Genomic DNA, 8,084 nt, shown 5'->3' with positions numbered 1-8,084 from the left:
GCCTCGTAACGCGCAAACAATTCCGCACAGATTGTTCTTAGTTGGTCTTATGATCTTGTTTTTGCCGGCGATTAACACAGCGGACACATATTTCAGTACCCCCACTGGTGGATGTGTGTATCAGCACTCCTAACAGAGACATCCAGCTGAGCAGCGAGGTGTTTGATTGTGGTCCTTTGATCACCTGGAATGAGAGTGTCCGCACGTTCCAACACTGCAGAAGCCACAGCAGCGTGCGGCCGGTCGCCACGCGGGATATCGGGCACGTTTGGATGACCTTCTTGCGATGATGACAGATCCTTCGCCCAACGACTCAACGTGCTTTTGTTCATTGCGAGGTCTCCGTAGACATTCAGTAAGCGCTTATGAATACCTGCGATGTTCTGCTTTTTCGCCAAAAGAAACTCAATGAAAGTTCTCCGCTTGGAAAGCATCTCCGTTAAACACGCCATTTTGAAGGCTGCGTATAGCGGCGCCATCTATCAGAACTTCATGAAATTACAGGGGCTGAAGCGGGAATATTCCACAGTAACCCACAATAAATTCCACATATTTTTAACCGAAATCGGTCGAGAAAAGAAGTGTTGCATTACTTATGGAACACTACTTGTAATAAGGCACATCTGCAATGCCTGACAGGTAATTAAAACAACTTTGAAGTTTTGCAAGTATCGCAGCAAAGGTGATTGACGGTGAATGGCAACATCTGTCTTGTCATAAACGGTTTGCTGCTTTTTAAAAGTTCCAGAAACATTACAGGCTGTTTCTAGAGGAACAATAAATACTCCCGAAAGTGAATGTTTAGACTAATACTAATCAAACATTCCATATAACATGTGTACATTTTTTACTGGTTACGGAGATACAGTTCCTTATGGGGATACGTTTTTATTTCACGTGTTGGTATTCCAGTTGCTCCAGGTTTATTTATCGATTTTTGTTTTGAAGTTCGAGTAGTGAAGCTGTGACTGAGTTTACATAACTGAATTTTACAACTGTGATGAAGATTGTGATTTCTTGGCCAATTTCATTGTATCGTTGAAGCATGCCTCACATGTTTACAAAAGCTAAGTATCTGGGTGTGATATCAGTGTACGCTTGTTGTAATGGAAACACTGCTGGTGCATGTAGAGAGTATGGCGGATGATTTTCTAACCGCAGAGTACGAGATTCAAGGATCTTTTTATATGGATGTGGTGTCTGTTCTTTCAGACATGTCCGAAAGAACAGACACCATATCCATATAAGTATATAGTTCTGGCAACACCGGCCATGACCTCCTTCTTCTGTGCGGATGCTCACATATTCCCCGAACTCTTATGGGACTTGGTAAGAATGTCTTCCACGAGTAAAGAGTGTGTTGGGGTGGGACACTACGAATGTAGCGTGTGGACATACAAGGTGAGAATGTGGGTCTCGGGGGAGGCGTGCGCGAGATAGTCCCTGCAGTCGCGCTATCCTCTGTGCCCTCGGTGGCTCAGATGGATAGAGCGTCTGCCATGTAAGCAGGAGATGCCGGCTTCGAGTCCCGGTCGGGGCACACATTTTCACCTGTCCCCGTTGATATATATCAACGCCCGTCAGCAGCTGGAGGTATTAATATAATTCTAATTTCAAGGATCTTTAGTCGTGTTTCACTGTATCCGTCTGTGCAGTGCCTAGTAGTCGTATCCCAATTGCACGTGCAAATGAACGGTGTATGGACGAAGCTGGACACATTATTCAGCTGGTAGAACGTACTCTTTCAACAAGGACATGCAGAATTTCTACACGTATCGTTGTTCCACATACAATAATATGGTAGACATTACTTGTGCACGGCCTCTGTCTTTACGATTTACGTCTCCGAGAAGGAGATGAAAGTAGGTGAGTGGAATTTTGTCTTTGTTCAAAGGAAAGTCGCCGAGCAATCCAATGAACAGTATTTAATAATGAAATCGCTTTCACTCGTGACGGTATCAATAATAATCGTAACCCACACTGGAGGTCCGAAGAAAACCAACTTGTCTTTGTGCAGACAAATTTTTTAGAACGCTTCTGTATAAATTCGTGGTGTGATACAATAGAGAATCAGTTGATTTGCTCTGTTGTGTTGCCGTATAGCCTTAGAGGCCTCAGTTATCTAGTCTTGTTTGAAAATGAGCTTCCAGCATTACTGGAAGAGGTTCCTTGATTACAAGGACGATTATGTTCTTCTCATATGACGCAGCCCCTGCACATGACAGTTATGTAAACATAACATTGCCCGGGCGATAATGCGACCTCTAAGGTTCCCGGAACTTGCATCTCTAGACAGCTTGGACTGTGAGTAGCACTGCCCCCATAAAAGATCGCCAATACGACCTCAAAAGCGCTGCAGGTGGCGTTGCCAAGATAATTCAAAAGTACATTGACGTCGAAGGTGGAATTTACAAAAACTAACTTTGAAATTAATCATTTGGCTTTGCTTGACACCTTCTGCGAGTATCTGCTTGGGTCACATTTTAACAGCTGTATCTCTGTAACCAACAAGTCCTGGTTAAATTCCAAACCACGCCGCACTATCCCATGCGGTGAGGGTATGATGGTGATCCGTCCGTCGGATGGTACAGTGAAGCCACTAGTGCTATTTGCGAGGAGCAGGCTTTGTGCCGGCACGGGTGTTTCATACCCACAGTTTCTCTTCATCCATTACGACTCAAACCCAACACTACACTGTACAAGCACCGAGAAATCACTTCAACTTGCACTTTGTGAACAGTGCCAAAGCAGGAATCGTGCATTTGCCCCGAAGCTCTCATTTGCTTTGTATGGTATCACATTGACTTCTGTATTGCAACTATTCAGAGGAACGCCTTCCAGTGTGAATGCATGCATTACAAGGGTGCGTAAAATTTCGCGGCACTCTCTTAAATGTTCCTATTTACTGACACGCAATGAAATAAGTACCTAAGTACGTACCAAAAAGATACTGTATATTTTACGCAGACACATGTTGGGTAGGCTGTTGTCTTGACTGTTTTAAAACATAAACAACAAACCCACAACATAGTATAGTCACTACACTTTAAGCTTTTTTTTTAAATTATTATCCATGCCTTTCGGGGGCAAACCAATGATATCGAAATATCAGCAGTATTTCGTTTCTTCTTGGAAGGTACTGCGTGTGTGTTTCACACATTCATTTTTTACAATGTTTTCCAGGGATGTCAAAAGTAGTAACTCTTAGCTGAGCACCTGCTGATGGAGCATCGTAGATAAAAGTACTTTAATGTTTCTATTGCATTTTCAAAGTCCAACGACCTCATGTCACCTATAGGAAAACATCAACAAATACTGCAACCATCTGGTCGTTGATTTCCCAGTGTTTTGACACGCCACCATTCACCAGAAGCCACAATCGATGAAATCTGGCATTCAGTTGAAGACGTAACCATATGTCATCCAAACACAATCCGATTCGACCCGGGAAAAGAACCTATTGAATATTTTTACTTGAAAGTTTCTTTATAACTTCTCAAACGCATACTTTTTTGAAGTTATGAGAGTCATATGACAAAACATAAAAATAAAAAATTCGAATATAGTAAAAATTGAAAAAATGTTACTTGTTTTTTAAAAAATTATAACTTTTTTATGTTTTCACATTAATGGTTAAAAATTTAACTGAGTTTGCTCAAGACATAGTACTACAAGAAAAGGATAGTAGCATTACTAAAGTATCTGAGCAAGATATTTATTCTGCAAAAAAACCGGAGGAATATAGCGCGAAAGTGAAAATTCTGATATTATCAAAATAAGCAAAACTTTTATTGTTTATACAGAACACTGATACGATTTTGATTAGAAAATAGAAGAAACACGCTCGTAACACCGACATGAAAGAATTTCAATTAAATGTACGTATCTTAACGTATACTCTCGTCCCAGAAGACAATTGTCGTCCACTTCAAGTAACTTCTAGCATATGCGTCGGGTTTGCAGATCACACACCATCTAATTACTTGAATAAAATACTATATCGTACAAAAAAATTAGGCATGATAAAACATAGTCTACTTAATTTATTTTTCTCTCTGATTCCAAAATATACCCGAAATAAAATGCTCTTAAATTTCACACACTCGAGCATGCTTGACGCGCTGGGGTAGTCAACCTCAGTGAATGTGGCGTAGAAATTCACGCTCCCAGTGAGACGCCACTAGCTTTAGACGTAGTGGTACCATCGAACTCACAACTGATGCAACCATTGACCAGAGTTTCTTAGATTTGCCCATTTAAACTTAACGAAGAGTGAGCTTGGGGTGTACTGCACCGCAGCATGTCAAACTACGCTTAATCTTGTATTTTTCCTACTGCGGTAGATCCGCACAGTAACTGTAAAATTTCATTATTTACTGTCGTTCCTTGTGTTGAAATTTTAATAGTGAGTATTGTATCTCCTTTCTCATCTCTTGGGCCGAGAGAAGTGGCACAGTGGTTGGCACACTGGACTCGCATTCGCGAGGACGATGGTTCAAACCCCCGCCCGGCCGTCCTGATTTAGGTCTTCCGTTATATCCCTAAATCGCTCCAGGCAAATGCTGGGATGGTTCCTTTGAAAGGAAACGGCCAACTTCCTTCCCCATCCTTCCCTAATCCGATGGGACCAATGACCTCGCTCTTTGGTCCCCTCCCCCTAATCAACCAACCAACCTCATATGATGCATTTTTTTCTTTCGTTGTCTTACGAATATATACAGGGTGGTCCATTGATTGTGACCGGGCTAAATATCTCACGAAATATGCGTCAAACGAAAAAACTACAAAGAACGAAACTCGTCTAGTTTGAAGGGGGAAACCAGATGGCGCTATGGTTCGCCCGCTAGATGGCGCTGCCATAGGCCAAACGGATATCAACTGCGTTTCTAAAAATAGGAACCCCCATTTTTTATTACATATTCGTGCAGTACGTAAAGAAATATGAATGTTTTAGTTGGACCACTTTTTTTGCTTTGTGATAGATGGCGCTGTAATAGTCACAAACGTATAAATACGTGGTATCACGTAACATTCCGCCAGTACGGACGGTATTTGCTTCGTGATACATTACCCGTGTTAAAATGGACCGTTTACCAATTGCGAAAGGGTCGATATCGTGTTGATGTATGGCTACTGTGATCAAAATGCCCAACGGGCGTATGCTATGTATGCTGCTCGGTATCCTGGACATCATGCAAGTGTCCGGACCCTTCGCTGGATAGTTACGTTATTTAAGGAAACAGGAAGTGTTCACCCACATGTGAAACGTCAACCACGACCGGCAACAAATGATGACGCCTAAATAAGTGTTTTAGCTGTTGTCGCGGCTAATCCGCACATCAGTAGCAGGCAAATTGCGCGAGATTCGGAAATCTCAGAAACGTCTGTGTTGAGAATGCTACATCAACATCGATTGCACCCGCACCATTTTTCTACGCACCAGGAATCGCATGGCGACGACTTTGAACGTCGTGTACAGTTCTGCTACAGGGCACTAGAGGAATTACGGGACAATGACAGATTTTTTGCACGCGTTGTATTTAGGGACGAAGCGTCATTCACCAACAGCGGTAACGTAAACCGGCATAATATGCATTATTGGGCAACGGAAAATCCACGATGGCTGCGACAAGTGGAACATCAGCGACCTTGGCGGGTTAGTGTATGGTGCGGCATTGTGGGAGGAAGTGTAATTGGCCCCCATTTTATCGATGGCAATCTAAATGGTACAATGTATGCTGATTTACTACGTAATGTTCTACCGACGTTACTACAAGATATTTCACTGCATGATAGAGTGGTGATGTACTTGCAACATGATGGATGTCCGGCACATAATTCGCGTGCGGTTGAAGCGGTATTGAATAGCATATTTCATGAGAGGTGGATTGGTCGTCGAAGCACACCATACCATGGCCGCTCGTTCACCGGATCCGACGTCCCCGGATTTCTTTCTGTGGGGAAAGTTGAAGGATATTTGCTATCGTGATCCACCGACAACGCCTGACAATATGCGTCAGCGCATTGTCAATGCGTGTCCGAACATTACAGAAGGCGAACTACTCGCTGTTGAGAGGAATGTCGTTACACGTATTGCCAAATGCATTGAGGTTGACGGACAACATTTTGAGCATTTATTGCATTAATGTGGTATTTACAGGTAATCACGCTGTAACAGCATGCGTTCTCTGAAATGATAAGTTCACAAAGGTACATGTATCACATTGGAACAACCGATATAAAATGTTCAAACGTACCTACGTTCTGCATTTTAATTTAAAAAACCTACCTGTTACCAACTGTTCGTCTAAAATTGTGAGCCATATGTTTGTGACTATTACAGTGCCATCTATCACAAAGCGAAAAATGTGGTCCAACTAAAACATTCATATTTCTTTACGTACTACACGAATATGTAATAAAAAATGGGGGCTCCTATTTTAAAAAACGCAGTTGATATCCGTTTGACCTATGGCAGCGCCATCTAGCGGGCCAATCATAGTGCCATCTGGTTTTCCCCTTCAAGCTAGACAAGTTTCGTCTTTGTGGTTTTTTCGTTTGACGCTTATTTCGTGAGATATTTGGCCCGGTCACGATCAATGGACCATCGTGTGTGTGTTTTTTATTCCCCACTTAACACTGTCGATATGTAACGAAAATAGATAAAATGGCAAGACAGCGAGAGAAATAAAGACAATTTCTGGTTATTGCTTATAGCATTGGCTAGGAGTTTCACATAAAACTTCTGACTCTGCTGGAAATACCCGCTGACAGCGTTCTGGTCAGCCCGGCTGCGAGACGCTGCAGCGGCGTCCGGAGTCGGACCTGAGACGGGAGTAATTTAAAGAGGAGGCGGGCGCGGCGGCGGCGGCGGCCTTTGTTCTCAGCGTGGCGGGCCTTGCCGATAAATCCGACGGCCGCGCCACACCGCCTGCTTGCTGGCCGGCTCGTAAAGCACCCTCCGCCAGCTAACGGGTCGTCTGATGAGGCAGTCTCCCAGCCAGGTGGAACCAGTCGTAGCGTGAGGGCCGACAGTGTCGTGGAACCAGGACAGAGGATGGCAAACTTGCAGACACTGTAACACTCTGAGGTGACAAAAATCACAGGACACCTCCTAATATCGCGTAGGGCCTCCTTTTGCCTGGCGTAGTGCAGCAGCTGGATGTGGCATGGAGTCAACAAGTCGGTGGAAGCCCCCTGCAGAAATATTCAGCCATGTTGCCTCTACAGCCATCCGTAATTGTGCACGTCTGCACGTGTTATCGGTGCAGGATTTCGTGCACTAACTGGCCTCTTGATTATGTCACGTGGGTGTTCGGTGGGATTCATATCGGGCGATCTGGGTGGCCTAATCATTCGCTCGAATTGTCCAGAATGTTCTCCAAACCAATCACGAACAACTGTGGGCCGGTGACATAGCGCATTGTCATAAAAAAAAATCCATCGTTCTTTGGGAACATTAAATCTACGAATAGCTACAAATGGTCTCCAAGTAGCCGAAAATCGGTTCAGCTGGACCAGAACCCAGCCCACACCATTATGGGGCAACGGCCTTGCCGCAGTGGATACACCGGTTCCCGTCAGATCACCGAAGTTAAGCGCTGTCGGGTGTGGCCGGCACTTGGATGGGTGACCATCCAGCCGCCATGCGCTGTTGCCCTTTTTCGGGGTGCACTCAGCGACGTGATGCCAACTGAGGAGGTACTCGACCGAATAGTAGCGGCTCCGGTCACAGAAAACCATCATAACGACCGGGAGAGCGGTGTGCTGACCACACGCCCCTCCTATCCGCATCCTCAGCTGAGAATGACACGGCGGTCGGATGGCTCCGATGGGCCACTAGTGGCCTGAAGACGGAGAGCTAAACACCATTATGGATCCGCCACCAACTTGCACAGTGCCTTGATGACAACTTAGCTCCATGGCTTCGTGTAGTCTGCGCCACATTCGAATCCTACCATCAGCTCTCATCAAGTGAAATGGGACTCCTCGGACCAGACCAGGTTTTTCCAGTCGTCTAGGGTCCAATAGAAATAGTCACGAGCCCAGCAGAGGCGCCGCACGGGATGTTATGCTGTTAGCAA

At 44.5% G+C, this 8,084-nt stretch overlaps 1 pseudogene; it reads left to right on the top strand.

Moving 5' to 3' along the window:
- The first annotated feature begins 7,543 nt into the window (after window positions 1–7,543).
- Window positions 7,544–7,660, top strand: LOC126458868 (5S ribosomal RNA; annotated as a pseudogene).
- Window positions 7,661–8,084: the final 424 nt, after the last annotated feature.

This window comes from Schistocerca serialis, chromosome 2 (genome assembly GCF_023864345.2).
Source record: "Schistocerca serialis cubense isolate TAMUIC-IGC-003099 chromosome 2, iqSchSeri2.2, whole genome shotgun sequence".
Taxonomy (NCBI): Eukaryota; Metazoa; Arthropoda; class Insecta; order Orthoptera; family Acrididae; genus Schistocerca; species Schistocerca serialis.
This window is presented reverse-complemented; position numbering and strand designations above follow the sequence as displayed.